The sequence below is a fragment of the Corythoichthys intestinalis genome, chromosome 22, assembly GCF_030265065.1.
Source record: "Corythoichthys intestinalis isolate RoL2023-P3 chromosome 22, ASM3026506v1, whole genome shotgun sequence".
In the NCBI taxonomy this organism is placed as follows: Eukaryota; Metazoa; Chordata; class Actinopteri; order Syngnathiformes; family Syngnathidae; genus Corythoichthys; species Corythoichthys intestinalis.
Window position 1 is genome coordinate 3,920,018 of NC_080416.1, and position 16,459 is coordinate 3,936,476.

At 38.9% G+C, this 16,459-nt stretch overlaps 1 protein-coding gene across 1 annotated transcript in view; it reads right to left on the reverse strand.

The window, feature by feature from the left end:
• Positions 1-16,459, reverse strand: part of samd12 (sterile alpha motif domain containing 12) — a 243,950-nt gene that overhangs the window by 12,002 nt on the left and 215,489 nt on the right. The window contains exon 10 of the mRNA XM_057827486.1: positions 5,572-6,059. The gene's annotated coding sequence lies outside the window, so the exon portion shown is untranslated. The remainder of the gene's footprint in view (positions 1-5,571; positions 6,060-16,459) is intronic.

Consider the following 16,459-nt stretch of genomic DNA (forward strand, 5'->3'; position numbering starts at 1 on the left):
TAAAAATGAGAATTGCAGTGCTGTGAATCAGTTTCTTATTAATCTGTGTTCAGGTGATGACACACTATAACCTGGGGTAACATTTGGAACACTTTCTACGGTGACAAAGTCCCCGCAAATCAAACATTTACCAGATTTGGAAATTACCCTTTTCCTTATGGAGGACCAGGATTGCAAAAATTAAATAAATAAATACGACACACTTAAATTGTTTCGTAAAAATCCTAAATTACTAAATGTGTCATTAAAACAATTATTTTTCAATATTTATTTATTTATATTAATATATATTTATTTCAACATTTATTTCCCGTTTTATTTATTTATTTTTTATCTATTTTATTTGTATTTTATTTATTTTTAAACTGGCTTTTAATTTGTAATTCTTTTCTCTATTGTTTTGTATTGCCCACGTTGTGTGAGCTTTATATATGTATTTTCTTTTTCCTCAACTGTAAAGAGCCTTTGAGCACCGGTAAAAGCGCTCAATAAATAAAATGTATTATTATTATTAATTATTATTATTATTATTTTAGGGCTGTCAAACGATTAAAACTTTTAATCGAGTTAGCTTAAAAATTAATTAATCGTACTTAATCGCAATTCAAACCATCTATAAAATATGCCATATTTTTCTGTGAATTATTCTTGCTATGGAAAGATAAGACAAGACGGATATATACATTCAACATACTGTACATAAGTATTTCTTCTTTATAACAATAAATCAACAAGATGGCATTAACATTATGAACATTCTGTTAAAGCGATCCATGGATAGAAAGACTTGTAGTTCTTAAAAGATAAATGTTAGTACAAGTTATAGAAATTCTATATTAAAACCCCTCTTAATGTTTTCGTTTTAATAAAATTTGTAAAATTTTCAATCAAAATATAAACTAGAAACGCCATTGTTGATGTCAATAATTACACAATGCTCATGGTGCTGAAACCCATAAAATCAGTCGCACCCAAGCGCCAGCAGAGGGTGACAAAACACCAAAAAACACAAGTAACAAGTGGACATGACACTGTGCTGTCATTCCAATCTGTTTGAGCGGGGCATGTGCGTTAAATGCGTCAAATATTTAAACGTGATTAAATTAAAAAATTAATTACCGCCCGTTAACGCGATAATCTTGACAGCCCTATTTTATTTCAAGGTTTATTTAAATGTTTATGTATTTTTTCAACATTTATTTATTATTTTTTGTTAAATTTCATTACAGGTAGTCCGCAGGTTACGATGTACTTGACTTACACGATTTCGACTTTACGGACTTTGCTTTGGTAGTAATAGCTTCATGTATTTTGCTTGATATAAAAAAACAAAAGAGAATGGAAAAGAAAAAAAAAATCATTATCATTTTACACAAAACTGCTAAAGTACTGGCACCCTCAGCCTAATACTTGGTAGCACAACCTTTAGACAAAATAACTGCGAATAACTGTTTCTGGTATCCATCAATAAGTTTCTTACAATGCTCTGCTGGGATTTCAGACCATTCTCCTTTGGCCAACTGCTCCAGGTCTCTGAAATTTGAAGGGTGCCTTCTCCAAACTGCCATTTTCAGATCTCTCCACAGGTGTTCTATAGGATTCAGGTCTGGACTCATTGCTGGCTACTTTAGAAGTCTCCAGTGCTTTCTCTCAAACCATTTTCTAGTTCTTTTTGAAGTCTGTTGGGTCATTGTCCTGCTGGAAGACCCATGATCTCTGAGGGAGACCCAGCTTTCTCACACTGGGCCCTACATTACACTGCAAAATTTGTTGGTAATCTTCAGACTTCATAATGCCATGCACATTGTCAAGCAGTCCAGTGCCAGAGGCAGCAAAGCAACCCCATAACACCAGGGTACCTCCGCCAAGTTTGACTGTAGGGACCGTGTTCTTTTCTTTGAAGTTCTCGTGAACTCTATGTTGATGCCTTTTCCCCAAAAGCTCTACTTTTGTCTCATCTCATCAGAGAACATTCTTCCAAAACGTTTTTGGCTTTCTCAGGTAAGTTTTGGCAAACTCCAGCCTGGCTTTTCTATGTTTCTGGGTCAGAAGTGGGGTCTTCCTGGGTATCCTACCATAGAGTCCCTTTTCATTCAGACGCTGACGTATAGTACGGGTTGAAACTGTTGTACCCTCTGACTGCAGGATAGCTTGAACTTGTTTGGATGTTAGACAAGGTTCTTTATCCACCATCCGCACAACCCTTTTGTTGAAACCTCTTGTCAACTTGTCTTTTCCGTCCATATCTAGGTAGTTTAGTCACAGTGCCATGGGCTCTAGACTTATTGATGACACTGCGCACGGTAGACAAAGGAACATTTACGTCTTTGGAGATGGATTTGTAGCCTTGAGATTGCCCATGCTTCCTCACAATTTTGCTTCTCAAGTCCTCAGACAGTTCTTTGGTCTTCTTTCTTTTCTCCATGCTCAATGTGGTACACACAAGGACACAGGACAGAGTTAAAGTAAACTTTAATCCATTTTAACTGGCTGCAAGTGTGATTTAGTTATTGCCACTACCTGTAATGTGCCACAGGTATGTAACAGGTGCTGTTAATGACACAAATTAGAGAAGCATCAAATTGTTTTTTTAAAGGGCGCCGATACTTTTGTCCGGCCCATTTTTAGAGTTTTGTGTAAAATAATAATGATTTATTAATTTTTTCCCCCCCATTCTCTTTTGTGAATACCAAAACATTTATAATTGCAATAATTTTCTGGGAGAAATTGAGTATTATCGGACAGAATTGCAGGGGTGCCAATACTTTTACGCCAGCATTGTATGTACACGTTTGTATGTGTGTAAACGACATGCATTTTAACAATAAAACACTCGACACAAAACGATCGGTGTTCAAACGTCCAACTAGTCTGATCAATATGCAAATCTAGTAGATTAAATTAGCCTACCGTAATTTCCCGAATATAACGCGCACTTTTTTCCCTCAAAATCTACTTGTCAAATCATGGTGCGCATTATAAACGAGTACATGGATGGAGAAAGAAATATACACATATATATATATATATATATATATATATATATATATATATATATATATATATATAAACCGATTTTTTTAAAATTGACACGGCCACGTTGTGTTCAAGAAACGTATGCGGCGACCCGTGGCCGACCATTACGGTACGTGACGTCACCATTTTGTTTCGGTAAAACTTCACTCTAATCTGCCGAATGATTTCCGTTGTGTTAAATTCTGTTTTTTTCACTCTTCATAAAGCACAGAATTTAGTGTCTTGAACTCATTTGAGTCAAAGTTTATTGCAGCGCCGCAATTCGGACCATAACAAACGTAACAACACACTTCCTGTGTGTGTCCGTCAACTATATCTGTCTGTCGGGAAACTCAAACCCAAATAACAATAGTTCCTATTGTTATTGTCGTGTTGACAGCGATGAGCTCTCACGGATTTCTGACTTAAACGTTCTCACTTTCATTTTACCATAGCAATCCATGGAAGAAACATTTATTCATTATGATGAAACGAGCAAGTTATACAGCAGCCTTTAAAAGTCACATCTGTTTTGTTGGAGAAGTTGTCAAATCATATTATTTCCGTAAATATTGTCAGTTTATGGTAATGTAAACTACCAATATGCTATGCTTGTGCTGTGTTTCACCATTCAGTAAAATGACATTTTTGTATCTGTACACGAGCTCTCTTTTCTTGTATTCGTCTATTTATTGGTGCTAAAATTAGGGTGCGCGTTATAAACGGGTACAATAGTTTTTCCTAGATTTTACAAGTAAATTTGGGGTGCGCATTATACACGGGAGCGCGTTATATTCGGGAAATTACGGTAATTTGCCAAACAACAGTCCGCTAGTTTAAATTAGTGTTGCACCGATACCATTTTTTGGCCCCGATACCGATACCTGGCTATGCAGTATCGGCCGATACCGATACCATACCGATACCACCCCGATTAATATATATATATTTTTTTTCTTAATTTTTTTTTTTTTTTTTTTCCAAAGAGCTACATAATTAGATGTGAAATCATTGCTATCAAGGCTTTGTCAGGCTGTTGCTTACCTTTGCAAAATAGGAAAAAGTACACCAAACCCTAGTAGACAATAGTTGAATAAACCTTCCGCTCTCAAAGGCCAAAATAGTGCTAAATTTGTGAAATTAATAAAACATGTATAATACTAGCCCAACAGTAAGAAAGTAAAAATAAATACATAATAATAAACTCTGAATGAACTGAATAAACGTTTTTTAAACCTCTCAAAGTCCAAACAGTGCAACTTTCATGAAATTATTGTCACATTCTGCTGCTGGTTAGATTGTGTTTTGTTGCTGGGCGTGGGGGCGTGGCACTTGAATCCAATGCAGGCTCATCAACGCAGCATTTAAGCACGGGTGATCTCAGAGAAGGCTGCCGAGATATTTGCCTTGCTGATCGCTATTTGACATCTGGCACAATAACCTCGCTACATTTGCTTGTTATGCCCCTGCATTGGGTTTTTCTGTTAGTGTGCTGCTCTCGTTTGTAACCGCTGCCTATCGTCTTAGTTTGTCCGTCGACCTGCTGTCACGGACTCCTTTTGTTATTTCTACTGCCCCGCGATCGCGTGTTATTTTTTGTTTGCAATCATTAAACCCTTTTATGTATCCCCCACTTGTTGTCTGCTTCGAGGTTCAACCTTGTTTCCGCATTTGCGGACGCTAACAATTATAAGTAATAATAATTGACCACAGCATCCCGTCTCTCCTTTTTTTCGGGAGGTGGGAGTCCCTTATTTCTATTTCTGAAAGGTGGCAACAATACTTTGGAAACACTTCCCAAATTACTGCGGCATTTCTTTCAGTAAAAGACAATAAAAGTAAAGTAGACGAAGTGAACTGACCAGAGATTGTTGCTCCGGTCCAGCGGCCTTCTTCCTCTGGATAGCAGTCCTGCTCTTGCAGGCTCAAACTCGTTGTGTTCGTTCACGTTTCGTTTTCAAATGTTTTATCAAGTTCGAGGTATTGAAACTGGCCGCTTTAACTCCACATCTCCAAACTTTCAGGCCGCAAATCTTGCATGCAGCCATTGATTTTAATCGACGGGATTTCTATTTTGAAATATTTCCCGACCGCCGCGGCGCCGCCATATTTCCTGGTTTGTTTTCCGTCCATATGAAAAAGCCTCCTTTTGATTGGTCAGGAGTGGCTATTGGCCCGCTCTCATTGGTCTGGAGCAGGCCAATAGCGATAGCTGCTTGGTGTTCACGTGTCATCACACAACACGGAGACAGAGTGTAGTGAGCGCCAGGAGGAGAAAAAGGCTGTGGTCAAATGTTATAATAATGGACCGGTAAATGGTATCGGCGCCGTCTTTGTTGGTACTCGCCGATACTGATACCACCATTTTGGGCCGGATCGGCGCCCCCTGCCGATACTAGTATCGGTATCGGTGCATCTTTAGTTTAAATGCTACGAATGCTAACGTATATAGAATTCTCATAGCAAATCACTCATGTGTACAGTAACTCCATTAAAAGTAGCTCTAAACTTAATTACAAATGCATACACAAACATATATTAGCTGAAAAAACTTACAGTCTTATGTGGGCTAAACCAGAGCGCAGCTCTCGTTTATCCATGTACGCGTCTGAGTGCTCCTGTATGGATGCATTATTGAACGACAGTCCAGCCAGACCCAATGCTGCCACCGGAGGGCAGTGTATCCTCCACTATTAAATAAAATACAATACGTTTGAACTTTTTGTTGTTATTTTGAATTTTTAAAGGGTTAATTCAGACTTACGTGGAAATTCCGGTTACGTCACAAGCGTAGGAATGGAATTCTCTCATAACCCGGGGACAACCTGTATTGCACTCTTGTTCCCCTTGAACTACATGAAATATTTTTACCTGTCATTTGCCCATCAAACTCGGTGGATGGGCGTGAACTAGGCGAGGTTTGAGTTGATCGACCCAAGCCATTGCTCCTTCCTAACATGGCTTCAAGTTTTGATTGCTGAGTTTCTGCATGAGCTCGGACATGTTAGACTTGGCACAACACGTCGACACAGGAAATTCGGTCTCTGAGCACATGAAAAAAGTGAAACATATGAATAAAAATTGAAATGAATGAATATAAATTGAAATAAATAAATACTTTGTATCTTTCATGCTCACTGGTGTCTCGTTAAATTTTGCAGGTTCCCCTATGAACCGGTGCTGTAAATTATTCTGTAGCTACCAAGTTAAAAAAAAACATTTTTTTTAACCTGTAATGATGATAAAGTCGTTAAATATTGATAAAGGACACCTGATTCAAGTTACACCGAAAAGATAAAACTTGATGTATGCAGGCTGAGAGAATCAAACAGGCACACAGATAAAATCGCAAATGCCAATTTCCCTTGCATGGTTTCCAGCCTGAGATCCATTCAGATGGATGATCCGTAATTTCCAATTTCCAGCTTTTCCATCACTACTATGGCAGAGGAAAGTGATTCTTGATGCTTGAGATCCTCTGGCCAAGGTCAGCAATAAACCTCAGTGACATTGGGACATCTTTAAACTTGGGATTTTTCTTGCATCGCGATTCAACAAAGAAAAAGGAATAGCGTACGTATGACGTCACCATCACAAACTGGAAGAGGGTCAACATAGAAGCGCGCTCATATGCAAACCATGCTAGTACTGCTTGTTTTCTGCGAGTAATCTTTCAAAAAAGAACATGCAGAGTAAACACTGCTGCTATGAAACTTGTAGAAACGACATTACGACTAGGGTTGTTCCGATCATGTTTTTTTGCTCCCGATCGTTTTAGTTTGAGTATCTGCCGATCCCGATATTTCCCGATCTGATTGCTTTTTTTTTTTGCTCCCGATTCAATTCCAATCATTCCCGATAATTTTTCCCGATCATATACATTTTGGAAATGCATTAAGAAAAAAATGAATAAAACTCGGACGAATATATACATTCAACATACAGTACATAAGTACTGTATTTGTTTATTATGACAAGAAATCCTCAAGATGGCATTTACATTATTAACATTCTTTCTGTGAGAGGGATCCACGGATAGAAAGACATGTGACTTTGTATATTGTGACTAAATATTGCCATCTAGTGTATTTGTTGAGCTTTCAGTAAATGATACTGAAGGCCATGCCCAAATGCATGATGGGAAATGGAACCATGACTGTGCGTAGTGCTACCAATTGCTATATCTTCTCTGCGTTGGGAAATAACATAAAGTGTTAAGAAAAAGATCAATTGCTACCTTGCTTCCCTACATTGCTTCCCATGATATTTATAATCGAAGGGAGAGGGATTATAAGGCTTTAGCCAATTAAAATAAGGCTCCAAATGCTGCCAAAATTCACTCTACTCATTTTACGCTGCCTTTTAGCTCTCTATATAGGCAAAATGGCGCCATTACAGATGGAGCGCGACAATGCGTGAGTGGGTCGTGCAGCGCATGCATTAATTGCGTTAAATATTTTAACTTGATACATTTCTAAAAAAATTAATTACCGCCGTTATTGGGATAAATTTGATAACCCTACCTTATGCCTAAACTAAAGACTTTGGATAAGTGTAACATATTATGTCTGTAACGTTAAATACAATTAGAAAACAATTTAATTAAAAAGTATATACAGTGGTACCTCTACATACGAATTTAATTCGTTCCAGGACCTTGTTTGTAAGTCGAAATGGTCGTATGTCGAGCAGGATTTTCCCATAGGAATACATTATAATTCCATTAATTCGTTCCAAAGCCTAAAAACATACACTAAATTCTTAATAAATACTGCTGGCACTGTTACAAATGGCAATTAAACATAGAAAAACAAATAAGTTATAAATAAATAATTCAGAATAATATAAGAAGAAGAAGAAGAATTAATAATTATTCCTGAAAATAATGTAACGAATCGGATTCTAATATGGCGGACACTTTTTACTGTCCCTGAACGCACCGCGAAGGTGACGTCTCCAGTGAGATAGGTCGGTGCGGTAGAGATAATACTTTCGTTTTCCTGAGAGCAGTCAACTGCTTAAGACAATGAGCGTTTTGTGTTGGATAAGTTCTTAAATAAATGATAAAAACGTGACAAAGCTGGCGATTTCCTTGGCAATGTTACCACAATAATAATTGTCACCTTAACTTATAAATAGTGGCGAACGGTGGTCATGAGAGGACCATGGAGCTGTATTGTTGAGCCAATTCAGGGACGCGCACCCCAAGCTCATATTTTTCATCTTCATTTCAAAGGTAAGCATCACTTTTTTCCTTGTTTCTCCAACTGTATCAACTTTTTTTGAAAACTGTGTTGATTTCTCACATAAGAAAATCCACCGTGGGTTCGTTTGCAGTGCTGTCATGTCGTCGTATTTCGAGCAACTCGTCGGATGTAGAAACAAATGGCGGCTCAAATTTTACGTCTGATGTCGAAAAGATCGTGTGTCGAAGTGATCGTATGTAGAGGTACCACTGTATATATATTAAAAAAAGGCATGGCCGATATTTTTTTGCCGATTCCAATACTTTGAAAATGACGTGATCGGGACATCTCTAATTACGACATATGATGTTTTCTTCATACGTTTCCCGAAGCCAAAAACTCAGAGGAAGAAATGTGAACAATGGTTAAACTGTTGCGCATGTCGATATAATATATAAGAAAGATAGGGCATATGGTGGTAAAGGATAGCTTGTTGAAACAGGAGAATGTCATTGTCAGTGGCGTAAGGCAATGCACGCAAGAAAAAGGTGTCAATAAAAAAAGCTAGCTCTGGATCAGGTCAGCTCTTTCTCCAGTCTTTTTCAGCCCTCGACACTCAAGCCATCTCTTTAACTAAACATTTGTATGTTCCCCGAAATCTTTACCAGTGAATTTGGCACCAGGGGCATAATTTTCGGACAGAAATGGTAGGTTTAGCTCAGTAAACATCCCGTTCGTACACTATTTACATGCATCTAACATGAGGGACAAACGCTAGTTTGACTTTCGTAACAACAGTTGCTAATGTCATGAATATTGATGAGCAAATATGACGTTACGTCCGGTACACTATTCAAATTCAGTGGACTCGAATATAAACTGCCATTGAGGGTTTATTGTTCCAGCATTCGTCTAAGCAAAACTCATGGTGTACAACAAGGCTCCACAATTCTGATTTCCCATGAAATATGAATCTTTTCAAAACGTTGTTAGCAGTGCTTAATTTGTAAATCATAAGGTGCCGGAACGCAAAGTACATATTTATTTTTTTTATTTTGTATTAAGAGTTAATTCAACCCGAACAGAAAAGGGCTGACGGGAGAAGCCGAAGCTTATTGAATCCCGTCCCCTGTATACCATATAAGACGCAGAAAATATCGAATATCAATATTTGACATTCAGATTTTGTAGTGATTACAAGTTTTTTTATAATGACCGTCCCCTCTGATTGTTAATTTTCCCAATAGTCCATTGTCGATCTTGGCAATGTGCTCGTTATGATGATTAGATCCAGTTGATTAGTTCATAATTCAGTAGTTAGTTTATTCCGTGGATTCGATCCAGAAGATAGGGAATAGCTGGTGGTACCGATGGTAGGCTGTGTCTGCCACCCTCGTCGCAGTTTTCATTCCTTGCTGACTCCCGACGAAAGGAAACATCCTCGATATCGTTCCACTTCGAGTGTGTTCAGACGCAGCGGCCGCCATCTACCCCAGCTATCCTCCACAATATCCAGACTTTAAGGTGTTTTCCGGGCGTCGTAATTCTAGTCGGCTGTGTTATCAATAGATGCAGCCCTAATGTGTATATAATACTAGTAAAATCCTCAATATGTAAACATATGACAGCGCAGGGGTGACGAGACAGGCACAGGTACTGGAACATGCGCAGAAAATGGTGTGGAAAACAACACACAAATGCCCGTTTGCCATGCTGTGGGACTTGCAAGCCTCAAATTCAGATAATATCCATGGTATAAATGTTATGACAACAATTTACAATTATTTAGATTGTACTCTGCACAGCATGGGCAATTGCCCACACAAGCACAGGTGGGACTTACAGTACACAGTCAGCAATTAGTTTATGAACAGGTTTAACTTGTAAAACATTTTTTTAAAAATCAGACATTACAATAAATAACACAAACCCATTCTTTTGCGAGTTTCATCCCCCCATCTTGTCTGGCCCCAAAGTCACAGCAGCCTCCTGACTATCCTGACCCCTGGCTGGATGGGCGTCCTCGTTAACCCCCCCTCCGTCTCATCTGGCTAGATGGACCTCCTCTTGTTTCTTCATTCCATTGCATCTCTACAAATTGGACCTCCTGCTGCTAATACCCACCATCAGTCCTGGTGCATCTATAGCCTGTCCGCCCTGGGAGTGGATCTCTCCTGACTGTGGTTCTCCCCAAGGTTTCTCATTTTTCCAAAACGGTTTTTGGAGTTTTTTCTTGCTGACATGGAAGGTCTAAGGATGTTATTAATTCATCTACTGTTTCTGACTGTGTATCATATTGCCTCAGCAAAGCCCTTTGAGACAATCTTGTTGTGATATAGGGCTATACAAATGAAGTTGAATTGAAAGTTCCCACCGCCTTACAACCTGTGCAGCCTAAACCCGAATTTCTCGTGAGTGTACTGGCCTGTTGCTCCGGCTGTCGGTGGTCCACCTGGCTGACTGCTGACACCGTAGCTGGCCCCCACTCCGGGTGGTGCTGAACCTGACCAGCTGCTTCCACGGTAGCAGCCTCCTGCCCCGGCTTGGCTGGCTGTTCGTGAACCTGGCTAGCTGCTGCAACGCTACCCACCTGCTGCACCCGGTCTCGCCCGTTAGCATGATCGCTGCAACTGCCTTCATCGCCGGTTGTTGCTTTTCTGACTCGTTTTGAACCATCTTCCTTCTTTTTGAAAAAAAAAAAAAAAGAGACAGTAAATGTAACTGTTTTTTTTGGCATGTTTGATACCGTTTGATCCTGGCTGCTTGCTCCCCAGATGCCGCAAATTTCCAAACAAATCTCTGACCCTATTAAAATGTTAAATTTTTATAAACAACATGCAATTCTTAGGATTCGTTCTGTAAATGAATTCATGCACATTTTTATTTTATTTTATACATTTAAAAAAAATGTTTTTACATTATTAATACTGGTGAGCGATAATTATCGGTCCGATAATAGGAATTTTGACGCCATCCCGATAAATCCAATAACATTAATATGACTGATAATATGTATTGTGCTGGCTTTACAGTTTACAGTGACTTTACACACAAGTGTAGGAAAGCAGTTGACCATTTGAGGGGCATTGCTCCCACCTGCTGGTCAGAATAATTTGTTGCATCTATTTTTTGTCACAGTAGTTTTGTTCACATTACAAGCTCATTCACATACACATTGCGGTGTCTAGCGGTCGCATTGACAATCGTGAATCCTTTCTGTTACGTTTCCGCCTCGGAAATATGTAAGTATTTTATGTTTACTTTTACATATGGATGTGCACCATATGTGTACTTCTGTGGTGAAGGGTCATATGTACAGAACTTAATAAGTTGTTGTGTTATAGAAGCCAGCCAATGCTTTAGTAGCTCAAGCTAGTGTGCTATGCTATACATATAATAGTTGTGTATATAATTGTATTGTGCAGTTTGTTGTATATTGAGTATTGAATATGTGTATTTTTTTGTTGTACTTTCACATTATTAAGACGAGTGTCTTCCCATTAAAGCAAGAAAAGACCAAGCCTTGTGGTTTATGGAAGTGCATTCATTTTTAGCTGGCTGTCGGGCAGTGCAGAAGTGTAACGCACTGTTTCGTTGATGTCATTATGAAAAATCTGGTGAGATCAAAGGCAAATATATGTTGAATCCACCACTAGTTTTTTTTTTTTTTTTTTTTAAACGTCCAGGTGTTCAAAAACTCAGGTTATACATTTAAAAAATATATATTTATTATCGATATCGGTATCGGCTTTGAGGAGCAGGAAGTTATCGATATCGGTATCGGGTTCAAAAAATTAATATCGTGCACCCCTAATTATTAATATTACTTTCTATACACGAGAGGTGCCGGATCTGCCCAAATAAGTCCCGGAACACAGGGAGGCCAAAATCAAGAGGTGCTCGCTGTTGTCCCGGCAGGATCGGCACAAATTAACCCCTGGTTGTTATGCAATTTGAATAGGCAATTTGTTTCGGTTCTTTTTGAATTGCACATGACCACAGAAACTAAAATATTCCAATTAGTTCAGATTCCAAGAAAGTGTTGATGTCATGCTCAAAATACCACGAGCATAGACATTTAAATAAGACAATAAAGTGATGAATTAGCGGCACCAACAAAGAAATCCTTCATTTTTAACAAAGGCAACATCAGAGAGACCACAATGATATTCATCTTTGATGCTAAAAGCACATCTACCCACATGACAACATAATGGATGCCCCATTTAGGTTTTGGACAGTGACACAGGCACTTGTGTTTCATTATTTATGTTACAAACTTTTAATGAGCATGCACTTGTTAGTACTTTCTGATTTTTTGCTTCACGTTTAGAGCACCTAAATCATTTTGGGTCAGTTATATCTTCCTCCTTTCTCACGTTGTTAACGCAAACTACTGCATGCTAAAGGTTGTGCAACATAATGGGGAGTCGGGTACAACGTAACCTAGATACAGCAAGTATAGTGGCCCCTATTACCTCAAATTAATCAAAATGAGTCTTAACAAAGACTGATTGTCGCAGTCACTAAGGAAACAAAATTGACGTATGTGTATGTCCTATTAGAGGTAAAACTACCAGGAAATTTTGATCATAGGCCGGCTCTGCAATTGCGCAAGTGTTGTCACAATGCGTGAGAGTTATTCACAGTGAACGTGTGGGTGGCTGTGTGAAAATTGAATACCCTCATGACAGTATGTATGAATGCCATTGTGTGCGTGTGCATGATCAAGAGAGCAAGGCCTGAAACGTGGATGCAACCTCGTAGCCCAGCTGTTTTTATTCCATATTCAGTGAAGTTTAATATTGAGGGACTCGTAGCTGTCAAAACATATCAGGGTGATAACACGCACTGCACTTATAATGCGCTTAGTCTCATGCTGAGGTACATTTTACCATGTTAGATACGGTGGCAGCAAGGGCGTAGGTTTGCATAGGGACGGTACGGGCATCACACTAGCAACTTTTCAGGATGCTCAAATTTTCCCCACCAAGTTTTCAACAACCCTTTTTGCATTAATATAATGAGTTCAGCTATAAAGGTAATTTTATTTCGATTGTCTTCCCATATGTTGTAAGTAGAGATGTCCCGATCGATCGGGATGGGGTCCGATCATGTCATTTTCAAAGTATCGGAATCCGCAAAAAAATATCGGACATGCCTTTTATTTTTTAAATAAATCGTTTTCTAATTGTAATTAACGTTACAGACATAATATGTTACACTCATCCAGAGTCTTTAGTTTAGGCTTACTTATCAAATTTATCCCGATTACAGCGGTAATTAATTTGTTTTTAAAATTGTATCACGTTAAAATTTTTAACGCAATTAATGCATGCACTGCACGACCCACTCACGCATTGTCGCGCTCAATCTGTAGTGGCGCTGTTTTACCTATATAGAGAGATAAAAGGCAGCGTAAAATGAGTAGAGTGAATTTTGGCAGCCTTTGGAGCCTTCTTTTAATTGGCTAAAGCCTTACAATCCCTCTCCCTACAATTAGAAACACCGTGGGAAGCAATGTGGGGAAGCAAGGTAGTAATTGATCTTTTTCTTAACACCCTATGTTATTTCCCAACGCAGAGAAGATATATCAATTGGTAGCACAATGCACACTCATGGTTCCACTTCCCATCATCCATTTGGGCATGGCTACAGTATCATTTACTGAAAGCTCAACAAATACACTACATGGCAATATTTAGTCACAATATACAAAGTCACATTTATCCTTTAAGAATTACAAGTCTTTCTATCCATGGATCCCTCTCACAGAAAGAATGTTAATAATGTAAATGCCATCTTGAGGATTTATTGTCATAATAAACAAATACAGTACTTATGTACTGTATGTTGAATGTATCTTTTCGTCGGAGTTTTATTCTTTTTTTTTCTTAATGCATTGCCAAAACGTATATGATCGGGAAAAATTATCAGGAATGATTGGAATTGAATCGGGAGAAAAAAAAAAAAGCAATCGGATCGGGAAATATCGGGATCGGCAGATACTCAAACTAAAACGATCGGGATCGGATCAGGAGCAAAAAAACATGGTTGGAACAACCCTAGTTGTAAGGATTGAATTGACCCTACTGTTATTAAGCGAATTATTTTCATAATGTTCAGACTTACATTAATTAATGCCAATTAAACGCACGTTTGATCGGGTCATGACTTGACCCCCCCCCAACCACACACATACACACTCACAGCCCCGACAGAAATACAACATATTGATGACATGCCACCGCCTCCGCCCCCTTCAAAGAGGGGGAATATTAGAAAGTGTTTGTTTTTTTTCGGCCAGCAGCAGCCACTGCAGGTTATGTAAAAAGTAGGGCTGTCAAAATTATCGCGTTAACGGGCAGTAATTATTTTATAAATTAATCACGTTAAAGTATTTGACGCAATTAACGCACATGCCCCGCTCAAACAGATTAAAATGACAGCACAGTCTCATGTGCACTTGTTACTTGTGTTTTTTGGTGTTATGTCGCCCTCTGCTGGCGCTTGGGTGCGACTGATTTTATGGGTTTCAGCACCATTGTGTAAATATTGACATCAACAATGGCGAGCTACTAGTTTATTTTTTGATTGAAAGTTTTACAAATTTTATGAAAACGAAAACATTAAGAGGGCTTTTAATATAAAATTTCTATAACTTGTACTAACATTTATCTTTTAAGAACTACAAGTCTTTCTATCCATGGATCGCTTTAACAGAATGTTAATGTTCATGCCATCTTGTTGATTTATTATTATAAAAAAGAAATACTTATGTACAGTATGTTGGACGTATATATCCGTCTTGTGTCTTATCTTTCCATTCCAACAATAATTTACAGAAACATATGGCATATTTTAGAGATTAATTAATTTTTAAGCTGTGATTAACTCGTTTGACAGCCCTAGTAAAAAGGTGAGGTGGGGAACACACAACTAATTTTGCTAAATAAATTCCTGCATCAGAGTTAGGATAACATTAAACTGTGTGAATTTGCTAACCGGCAAAAACTCGAGTAGGAAGCTACTTAGGCTATGTTCATACTGCAGGTCTTAATGCACAAAGCCGATTTTTTCATGTTTTTCCGACTCGAGTGAAGCTTTAATTTGATGGTCTGAACGGGACAAGTCGCGTAGAAGTTGACCATTTCAAATCCGATCTGGTCCCAATAGCAGGCGATTGCGTGCCGGATCTGGCATCAGCTCGCCAGATCCGCATAGCAATCATACCCGCTTAACGTCAGTGTGCCAGATGCGGCCCAGATCAGCACTATGAAAGTTTTGCCTTAATTCTCACCTTGATTGCACAGATGGGTGAGCCTGGGACGAGGTGCCGCTGCTCATCGTCAGTAGTTTACTTAAACCGGTCCTTGGCCTCATATCATCGCCAGTTCAACAACTCACCAACAGGTATGTGACTTTCAGCTAACAAAGAATCTTGTAATCCTGATAGTGAGCTCATTTTTTGTGTTTCCACCCTAGATCCTGTACTGCTTGCCTGTTCACCTGTTCTATCACCAAAGTGCACATCGAATTCTTTGGACACTATAGTGCTGCTATCAGCTAGTCCAAAACACAGCAGCAAGACTTTTAACAGGAACTAATAGAAGAGAGCACATCACCCCTCTGCTCCAGGCCCTTCACTGGCTTCCAGTTGAGTTTAGAATTAAATTTAAAATCTTCCTTCTTACATTTAAGACCATTAATGGGTTGGGCCCATCTTATCTCACCGATGTTCTGGTTCCATTCTGGTTCCATACCGCCTCAACAGAACACTCCGCTCTCCGAATGCAGGTCTCCTGGTAGTTCCCAGGGTTTCTAAAAGTACTGTCGGAGCTATAGCCTTTAGCCACCAAACCCCCGTTTTATGGAATCAGCTTCCAACTAATATTAAAGAAGCAGAGACAGTTTGGACATTTAAGATTAAAAACATTCCTATTCGACAAAGCTTATGGTCAGGCTAGTTGAAGTCGGATTAGACTCACAGTTCAGTCTAAACTGCACCAGAAGCTGTCATGTTGGGGGAAGTACAGCCACTGAGTTCTATCTCCTTTTTTTCACTCTACCTACCACTTGTCTTACTTTATTTCTATTTTTCAATGTTAATATCTAGTTAACTAGTCTCTTCATCACTAGTCACCCGGTGTCCCCTTTTCCCCCTCCCGAGGGGGGAAAGGGGACACTTGCACATGTCGAAAACAGAAGGGAACTAATGCAATAACGGGAGCAATTTTCACAACTTTAACGGTTGATTC